This window comes from Mytilus californianus, unplaced genomic scaffold (genome assembly GCF_021869535.1).
Source record: "Mytilus californianus isolate M0D057914Y unplaced genomic scaffold, xbMytCali1.0.p SCAF_7, whole genome shotgun sequence".
Classification (NCBI taxonomy): domain Eukaryota; kingdom Metazoa; phylum Mollusca; class Bivalvia; order Mytilida; family Mytilidae; genus Mytilus; species Mytilus californianus.
In genome coordinates this window covers 69306649-69317806 of record NW_026262723.1, presented here as the reverse complement: position 1 = coordinate 69317806, position 11158 = coordinate 69306649, and positions in this window count along the sequence as shown.

The following is an 11158-nucleotide window of genomic DNA, read 5'->3' as shown; positions in this document are numbered from 1 at the left end:
CTTAATAAAATGTATATTTTGAACTGTTTACATTGTGTTTATCAATAAAAAAAACCTGGTTTATTATTTAATGGTAATAATAAACCCCTTTACTTACAATAAAGTAATTAAAGTACCATTGTTAATAACTGACGACGGTTATTTTTGTATGTACATTCATAAATTTCAGTTATAAGTATACGATTAGTAGGGTTGTTGATGTCTAATTGTAGGTTTGTGTTGGGTTTATTGTTGACAAGGCAACATGTGTGTATCGAAAGAGACGGGAAGTCCTAATATTTCTGGAGCACCTATTTTTCTATGTTGATTTTATCACGTTTCAAAGTTGGTTTTAGCCGTCATTGTATGTGAACTAATATTTTTTTAATAAAAATTAATATACTCTAATTACTACTTGGTGTTCAACATTGGAAATAAAAAAGAGAGAGCTCTCTGCTCGCTAAGTTTGTCTCTTCTTAAACACAAGCCAATCTTGCTTATTTTACTCGAACTATTACTAGTATTTGATGTTCAACACGTGCAGGATTTTAAATTTTCAACAATTTCAAAAGTGGGTGGTGATCAGTCTAAAAATTTAACTGTCAACTCTGTAAACTGTCATAACTATTTTTACGAAAACGCAATCAAATATTTAAAAAGAAAGAAAGCAAAAGTCAATAAATACGTCTGATAAAAAGAACATGTATTAACAAAATTACCGAACTCCAAGGTAAATTTATAAAAGGGGGATTGTTCATAAACCCTGACGAAATCGAACGCTCGACTATATCAACCAACGGAATAAATGGAAAACAACTGTCAAATACATTACTTAGTACAGGCATTCTCCGACAAAATTGTGGGTTAAACGTGATTTCATAGCTTTTTCACCTCCCACTTGTTTGACAGTTGTTTATATATCCGTCATATTGAAAAAATTATGTGAGCAACCCACGCAGACATACATTTTTTACGTGACAATAATTGGGACCCAGCAGTCAGTCAAAATTTGTAAACAAACATCATAGATATTAGTATACTATACAAAAAACATACAAATGAATGTGACAAAGACGCCTATAAAATAACTTTTTTGTAGTTGATACTACAATATGATAAGCCAATACACAAATGCTGGATTAACAAATACCGAACAACGTCAAGAGTCATGCGACCAAAAAGAACATAATAGTACAAAGACAAATAAAGAGAAAACTGCAAAATAAATATAATGAATCACAACTTTCAACATCTAGAATCTATAACTCAATACCATCATGTATTATATGTGAAGTTGACACTGAATACTTATCTTTAAGGTCTTGGTACTTTCCGATGAAATTTTGAGAAAAGGACGAAACGTTCTTGGACAAAACTCTGGCTTATTAATGTTTTGCTCAGACACCGAGCCCTGCCTTGGTCCTGTAAAAGCTATAGAAATAGAGACACATTTTTTTTCTAATTGAAAACCTTTGGCCATTAAATACGAAAAAGTATAATGATCTCAATGATAAAACGGACATTAAATTATAATATAGAAATATAGTCCATGTAGTCTCAGGTGTATGTAATATGGAAGTGATATGACAAGTTTTTTTTAAATCACAAATTGGAGTATAATATCATTTTAAAAGTATATACCATTAGCATAGAAAATAAAAATGCTAGACTTTGAGGGGGTGTTGTAACTATGGGTCCAATATAAAAATTGTAGAGGCGTTAGTGTCACTATGGATTCAAAGTTATTGATTTTTGAATATATATATATATATATATAAGAATGGGTTCAACTGTAGAGGTGTATGCTTTTTCGCTTATACAAGTGCAGAACAGTATTTGTACCAGAGAATAGTGGTAAGTTACAAACTTTCTTCCGAAATAGCCTTTTTACGGAAATTTTACGGAATTAAATCATGTTTGTCACTGACCAAAGGCATTTAATTTTTTATATGATAGTTTCTTATGACTCTTTTTGAAGTTAAATTTACAAATCCTTTTTCTTTGAAATAACATTGCTGATCTGAAACAAACTTATCAGTTATGATTTATAAAAAATGTATCATTTCGTTGTGATCAGTTATATAATCATGTATGCAAAAGGATGATAATGATTCAATTTGATATGTTTTCAATTTTTTTCTCCTTTGAAACTGACGATTTAAAGCATTTTAACTATACACGAGTGCAGAAAAGACACCCTCTACAAAACATAAGATTTTATTTGGCATGATACTCGATTTAGTCACATATTTGGCAGCAATGACGGCATATACTAGGCACCCATTAAGTCAATTTGGAAATATCAGAAACTTCATCTGGTTTCATCGAGTTTAAAATTGACTTGGTCGGAAGAATATACTATATTCGATCTTTATACCTCTTTCATTTCAATCAGCTGAAAATCAGGACACTTCCACTGTAGCAAGAAGTGATTTTTAAGGCTAATCAATTTGAAATGCATGGAACAATAAAAATTTCTGAAAAATCATGTAAAGGGCCGGTGTATTTGCTTCCGATTTTAAGTAGAATGAATAGGTTGAATGGATTGGAGAGTGCCATTGTTAACATTGTTTATAGACCAATGAACGATATGGGATATTTGAAGCCTTTAGTTTACAACCCTTCGAAAGTGAAAAAAGAAGCATCCAATCGCTATAGTATATATATATGTACTGTTATATTATTCAACGGGGTCTTGTCTTTCCAACATTTTGAGGGAGGATTAGTTGTTTCTTAATTTCTATGGTATTTCAACAAAATTTGAGATATGTTCACATGTTTATATCTATTAGAAACGTTTCATTATTTCACCCTTTGTAGAATATGATTTGTTTATATAGAATATTATTTGGATAACAAATGTTGGGAGGAAGGTATACAATGTGTTCTTTTGGGTTCTTGATAAATACATTTACATATTGCAGGAACTGGATAAAACTTATTTCTTGAGTTGAGATCTTAATTTCGAATTATGGCAGCAATATCACCACATGATCCAGGTAAATACAACATATTTTAAATATAATAAAAAAAATCACGACAGTTGGTTTGTTTACAGAAAGTTCGACTTTACCTTCAGTTCTGGGATTTTCATTCCTTCATTCTGAAAAGAAGAAAGACAGTTAGATGCCCATGAATTGACAATCCCTATGACATACCGAAAAATATATATATCAAACTGAAAAATAATCAAATTATCTACGAAAAACCCAGTATGGGTCCAACAAGTTTGCGTTGTATAGCTCACTGATTTCTATAGTAAACATTTTCCTGAGTGAAATCTTTGATGGGACGCGTTTTCTTGACAATATATTTGATATGTGTGTTGAAATTAAGTTTTTGCATCCTAAATAAATCTTAAATCTAATGCTAATAGATGTTTTAAGGTACTCACATTGAACTTCTCGTGTACGTGGTTTGCGTACTTGGAACATATGCAGATAAAACACAATCATCAAATCATCTTCCCATTGTGGTTTGTGGGTCCATATTCTTTTTTATATAAGCTGTTAGACATCTAAGGGTTATCTGACTTCCCTATAGACCATATACTCGTTACAAAAACCTCTTAAATGTGATTATAATTATATATAAAAAGATGTGGTATAAATGCCAATGAGACAACTCTCCACAATAGACCAAATGACACAGAAATTAACAACTATAGGTCACCGTATATGTATTTATCTAACAGATCGTTTAATTCGTGAATAACAAGAGCAGGAAAGATCACAACACATAAACCTGTGTTAAAATGTTTATGAAATTCAAAATATATCATGTTTTGTCATCGCTTTCCTGTAAAGATCAGACCAAATTAGCAAATTGTTTATGCATAATCGCGTTTATTATATTAGAGTTTTCATAATAACCCCAGGAAAAGATAACATTAACTGTATTTGGCAAAACCCTTAAAATGAAATATACTGACCTTTCAGGTCAACCTGGGTATGGACAATCAACAACAGTTATAGTTACGCAGCCAGTTATTTCGCAACCGATGAAAGCCGTTCCAGTTAACATGACTGTACTAATTGTCAGAAACAGATGATAACCGTTACATCTTATCAAACTAGTACCTTAACGTGGGTGGCTTGTATAGTTCTATGTTTTGTTGGGTAAGTTTATAATAAAAGAAAACCCTGGAAAAATACAGGTCTATCTTATATGATTTTAGATACATGTTCTATCGGTTGGCAGTAGCCAACATAAATAAGGTAAACCAAATACTACGTATAGATACATGTTATATCGGTTTGCAGTTTCTGCATGTGTAAAAACATAAATACAGCAAACCCAATGCTACGTATTGGAAGTTGGAAGCGTGTCACACTCTCCCCACGTAAAAAATCCTTATAACTGCTCATTATTGAGGGAGAAGTTCCGAGGTACAAAGCAAATGTTCTGACTTTTTTTTATGTTATTCAATATAACTTCGATATCTAGTGGCAGTAAAACTTGTCTAGTCTCCATATATGTCTACCCATCTATTATAGAATCTAAATATAGTATGCATGCAATAATTTCTGCTATGTGTTTAAGTAAACGATGATCAAATATCAGTATGCGTCAGTTGAATGAAACGGGGAAAAAATTGATCTATTATGGGTTTTTTTTTCTTTCTGTATGTTGATTTGTTTCTAGTACTAGCTATATTAAAAGCACCTACAATTCGGAAAACATATGAGAGAGAATATATATATAAAAAGTAACAACCATTCGATGTCAAACATCATAACTACAAACATAGCTAGATGCTCAGCTGCAGGAAACTATCCTTCAAAATTTCTTCAGGAAACTTTTTCATGGATTTCTTAATTAGTTCGAAAAAAGAAAATGTGGACAGGTATATACATTTTATCCAAAAACTGTTCACCAAATGAATATGCTGAGAAAACGTCAAGAAAAGAAACCAAAGTTAATAAAAAATTTACATTTATGGATCAGGGAATCAACATTAGGGACACGCTTTTTGTCACATAAGACTCGCTCTCCTGATCAATATAAACGGGATATATAGGGGTAGATACCAAGTGGACATTCGGAATGAACTTTCCGTAACCTGTCCAAAGTCAGGTTCCGTAATTGATATTTCTGACATGATTTTTTTTAGTATGCAATATTGTATGTATATTACTTACAAATACTAACAGCTGTATAAATATGTTATTTACAAATGTTAACGAGGCCGGGACAAGGTACCGCGATACTTGTTGTTTTTCAACTAACAAATGTATAGATTTCAATAAAATATGAAAAATTATAAAAAAAAAAAGAAGTTGCGTAAAACAGTGGTCGTCGTTGGTTGCTGCTTGTCATGTTTGTTTGTCGCTTTTTTTTTGTTGTAGTAAAAATCAGGTCTTTGGTTTCCTGTTTTGAATTGGTTCACATTCGTTCATAACAATCGTGACTACTCGGTCATTCTCGCTACGCCTACAATTATAATTTATAGGCGTAGCGAGAATGGCCGAGTAGTTACGATTGTCGTTCATACCAGGGCCTAAACGGTTTTGCTGATTGTTGAATGTCGTACGGTGACCTATAATTGCTCACATCTTTGTCGTTTTGTCTTTAACAATGGTAAATTTGTTAAATTAGCAATCGTAGCACATCTCTTTTTATTTTGCTATTTCGAAGGCATTAATTAAAACTGTTGGTACCATAGCTTTCTTTAGCATAAGATGAACCCATGATTTTATATTAACGTCAGTTTATGGGGGGGGGGGGGGGGTCGCGAATGGATGGTTTGGCCTTTGATTCTCTAGTTAGCACTGTAACCGGATTGTACATTAATGTGTTAAAATGATTTTTCGACAAGAAAATGGAAACAATTTGAAGGGTGAATAAACTTATCATAGATACCAGGATTAAAATCTGTACGGCAGACTCGCGTTACGTCCTCAAAAGACTCATCAATGGCGCTCGAATAAAAAAAGTTACAAATACTAACAGCTGTATAAATATGTTATTTACAAATGTTAACGAGGCCGGGACAAGGTACCGCGATACTTGTTGTTTTTCAACTAACAAATGTATAGATTTCAATAAAATATGAAAAATTATAAAAAAAAAAAAGAAGTTGCGTAAAACAGTGGTCGTCGTTGGTTGCTGCTTGTCATGTTTGTTTGTCGCTTTTTTTTTGTTGTAGTAAAAATCAGGTCTTTGGTTTCCTGTTTTGAATTGGTTCACATTCGTTCATAACAATCGTGACTACTCGGTCATTCTCGCTACGCCTACAATTATAATTTATAGGCGTAGCGAGAATGGCCGAGTAGTTACGATTGTCGTTCATACCAGGGCCTAAACGGTTTTGCTGATTGTTGAATGTCGTACGGTGACCTATAATTGCTCACATCTTTGTCGTTTTGTCTTTAACAATGGTAAATTTGTTAAATTAGCAATCGTAGCACATCTCTTTTTATTTTGCTATTTCGAAGGCATTAATTAAAACTGTTGGTACCATAGCTTTCTTTAGCATAAGATGAACCCATGATTTTATATTAACGTCAGTTTATGGGGGGGGGGGGGGGGGGGGGGGGGTCGCGAATGGATGGTTTGGCCTTTGATTCTCTAGTTAGCACTGTAACCGGATTGTACATTAATGTGTTAAAATGATTTTTCGACAAGAAAATGGAAACAATTTGAAGGGTGAATAAACTTATCATAGATACCAGGATTAAAATCTGTACGGCAGACTCGCGTTACGTCCTCAAAAGACTCATCAATGGCGCTCGAATAAAAAAAGTTAAAAAGGCCAAATACAGAACGAAGTTGAAGAGCATTGAAGACTCAAAATTCTGAAAGGTTTTGTGAATGATTTGTATTACCATAAGAATTTTTCTACATTACTAATACAGCGGGATATTTTTTAAACTGTAAAGGAGATAATCTTAAAGTGTTATGTCTTTTCTTTTGTAGATGTGATCTCGGATGTTGTTTTACTCCATTCTGTGTCAATTCGTGTAAGGATACAGTACACAGCTGTCCAAACTGTGAAACCTCTCTAGGGAAGCACATCAGAATTTGACAGTATCTATTTTTTCCCGACAAGTTTTTCTAAATAGAATCTTTTTATATTGTGTATAAAATTATACAGACATCAAACCTTTCTTTATTTAGATTAATTACGTATTCAACTATTTTTTTTAATGTTTATAAATGTTGGTTTTTTGTCTTGTTTTAGTACGTCAGTGAACACAAATATTTGCAGATAAAAGTGTTTTAGGTGTCAGACCACCAATTCACTCCCTCCAATTTAGAACGTAAAAGTAGCCCTACTCTGACAAAACATAGTGCTTTTGATTTCCTTATTTACTTAAACTAACCAACAATTTTGCAGAAATGAATATTTTGGTGAAAACGAAATATATTTAGACCATTTTGAGCCAACATTTACTTGTCTATGAGTTTATATTAAAAATTGAGGATTAATGCGCTCCAAAGTTTACTAATTAAAGATTTCCAGAAAACCATGGGTTATTTTCAGTAGTACTTGGCTTCTAAAGGCAGTTCTTTCTTAGAAGACTTTAAACATGGGTTGAAAATTGGCATGTAGAAAGGTGATCCATGTACAATTCAGGATATTTCTTGTTTTTATAAAGTTAAACTTAAGGTAAAATAATAAGAAAGCTATGAAAATTGCAAAATTTTGTTGAATAGACAGGGATTTTGAATTGGTGGTCTGACGACTTTTACTGTTTCCTCTTCGTGTTTTCATTTATAGTTTGTCTTTATTTCTATACTTGCTTAATTTTTTTTTACGTAATTGATTTATTCTATTTTCTTGGAAACGTTATTTGCGTACATTGTTTTATTTATAACTTTTTGTACTACTACTCGAACTATGAATAATAAACACGTATAATTATAACTGTCTTCATTGTATTTACATATATATATATATATATATAGCTGGGTAAGTTATTTCACTTCAAAAGCGACACGCTTTTATTTTCTGGTTGATGAGGCGATTCCTTAGGAAAGAATCAAAACTATAGTACCAATCTCTCCCCCCCCCCCTTCCCCCCCCCCCCCCCCCCCCCAAAAAAAAACTGACAACTATGTTTCTTTCTCAAAATATACATATGTGGATTGCAGTGAAAAGTGCACAACAAACTTTGTTATAAATTTAACTAGCCATAGCCTGAACTTTATAGAAAGAAATTCCTATACCGCCTTTTTGAAAACAGGACGCCTGAGCAGAGATTGCGCAATTCTCTAGCTAATACTACATATTGTTTATCTTAACCTTGTTTCTAGGATATGTAAACATTATCAAGATACAAAGTCATTGAAATCGAAGATGCATTATAACTTGCACAATACCCAGCAGACAATAGTATGTTAAGCATGACAATGGAAATTCTTACCGTTTTAAGACCCAGTTCTCAAAAGAAAAAAATCAATATGCATGAGCTTGTGTTCTGAAATATCGACTTTAAAAGTGGTTTGTGTTTCTAAACTGTTATTTGTAAGACTATAAAATTATACAATTGGATCCATATAACTATGATTTTCGGTTCAAGAGCATAAAGAAAGTAAAAATATAATGGGCGTTGCTAAAATGCGAAAACGGAAGCACAACGGAACGGGGGAAATGCATTTTTACAATTATTGTAAAAATGGAACCAAGCAGAAAAAATCCACCATCTACAATTTATTAGATTAGTGAGTGTCCCACTTAAGACACAGCTGATAAGAATTAAAACCGAGCTTAACTGGTGAGTCTTGTCAGTTTTTACACGAAACGCCTTAAGTGGCAATCTGCCTAAGAATCAGACAGTGGTGAAAACATGACAAACAAAAACCCACACAAGTTTACATTAATTTATGTTCAAAATGTATAATGTTGCACTAATATAACATTCATTTCCTTTTCCTGTTCTGGTATTTCAAGACATAATTTGATTGAAATGCACTAGAAATTAACAATAATGGGGAGCTAACTCCGTAATTTGCTATCATTCTAACCAAAAGTTATCTACAGATTTCTCGATCAAATTACGATACACGCAGAAACAAAAGTCCTACCATTTCTATCTCAGGATAAGGTTAACTTAAAATTTTTAAAACATAATGGTTTGGTCGTGTTTTGCAATTCTTCTAAATTGCCTGATTCTTCCAAAGACTGCATGGTACTTTTAAAAGTACTAATTCTGACAATGTTTTTAAAATAAAACATTCATGCAATAAAACATTTGCACAGTCCAGTTACTATCCAATAACCATACCCAAGAATGAAGGACACTAATGGCCGATTACCCTTATCAGCGACACCCGGGGTGGAATGTTTTTAATGATGTTCGATTAACATAGAATGTAAAGGAAAAATAAATGGGTACCCTTCATTAATTCTTCATATTATTTTTATTAATCATCTGAATACTTATTAACACATACGACCGAATTCTACATAGATTTAACTTTCTGGTGGTATACAAAAAATCAGTTTATCTTATCTCATTGTTAGGTCTCCGATTTTTTAAAATTTCATTATCTAAATTCCCTTACTCACATCAGTAAATAACGATGAATTACCTCAAAAGAAAAGAGACAGCAGTAACTAAACAAATTGAAGCACACTTAATATGCAATGGAAATACTATTAACACATACTGTTGAATACTCCTGTCAAAATGCTATATTTTGATGTCAGAAAAGTCAGTTTAAATTACGAAATTCTTAGGTCTCCGGCGTTTTGAAAAGTTGTCCTTGAAAAAAAATAACCAACACAAATGTAATATACGAAAACAACGTACATTAGCGAGATCATACTGTTATACATGTAAAATAAATTCCAGTTGTTCTTAAATAAATGAAATAATACATAATAAGTTCAAATTCAAAGTGTTCACTGCGGCTATTTTTTATTGTTCAAATAGAAACGATAAATATTGAATACAAAATATTTGGCGAAACGTATTTAATGATAAATGATAAAGTATACATTTACATTTAAATAATAATAAACGATTCGCTGTTCAATTTTTTTTTTCACCCGTACAACATTTTTCCATCATTTGTATTTCGATAATATTTAAAGAAAATGAAAAGGTGGTATATTAAAAAAGCTCGAAATTGATATATTGTCAAATGAATTTTATTATCAGCAGGCACCCTGTCGCTTGATTGTCTTTCCTATCTCCAATTATCTTATATATGCTCAACAGGATGCCACTGTTTGTTTTATTAAATTGAATCTGAAACAATACAACTTGTGTTAATTGGTGACATATGTACATGTAATGAATGTATGCACGGTTTGTTATGGGAGTATCATCCTGTAATGACATTACATCATTGTGGTGGAACTATTAAAACAAATTTGAGAACTCGAAATCTAATGCAAAAAATCTTTCAAATCACCCTTTTTTAGGGAATCGTGTTCCTCGCTCTAAAGTTTGACCATGGAAGTAAATTGATTAGTGTTATCTATGTATAGATAGTTTAATTTGCTGCTTTTATTTTTTTATTTCTTCTTTTAATTTGTCATATATGTTATTTTTACTTAATGGTGCAATACAAAACACATGTAAGTTGACTCTCGGTCATTTTAGAAATACACTGTTTAAAATGTTCTTGTGTGAAAAAATGTAACGCTTACAACACATTGAATGTTGGTTTCTGTTATAATGATGAATGTGTTGTCATTGTAAATGAATATTAAAAAGCCGATTGCTGAAGACCTGGTGACAAGTTTTAATCTTATGCACAGCAAAACAGGCCCTTCTTCGTTGATATGTTGGGTTTTCCTTGTATTTCAAAACACCTTTTGTCTGGTGCATATGCCACGACTCATAAAATCTAACTTATATTTATCAACTTATTTTGTCCGTCGAATTTGTGTCCCTGACTTTTTTTTTAATTTAAACTGATTAGCCGTTTTTTTTTTATCGTCTAAAAGAAAGTGTACATTTTATTGTCATGCACCAAAAATTAGCGTTTACATCATTTGACATGAATTTTTACTTTTATTTGTCATGAATGTACCATCCATCATGACCCTCATACAGTGTGTTGAAGTCGAGCACATTTGAAATGTTAATTAAATCAAACAAAAAAAAATCACAGAATCATGTTAACTATTCAACTTAAGTTCTTTATTTTGATAAATTTTTAAATTCATCATCAACTTCATGACTAATGATGCTTGATTTAAAAAAAAATACAGATATATAAC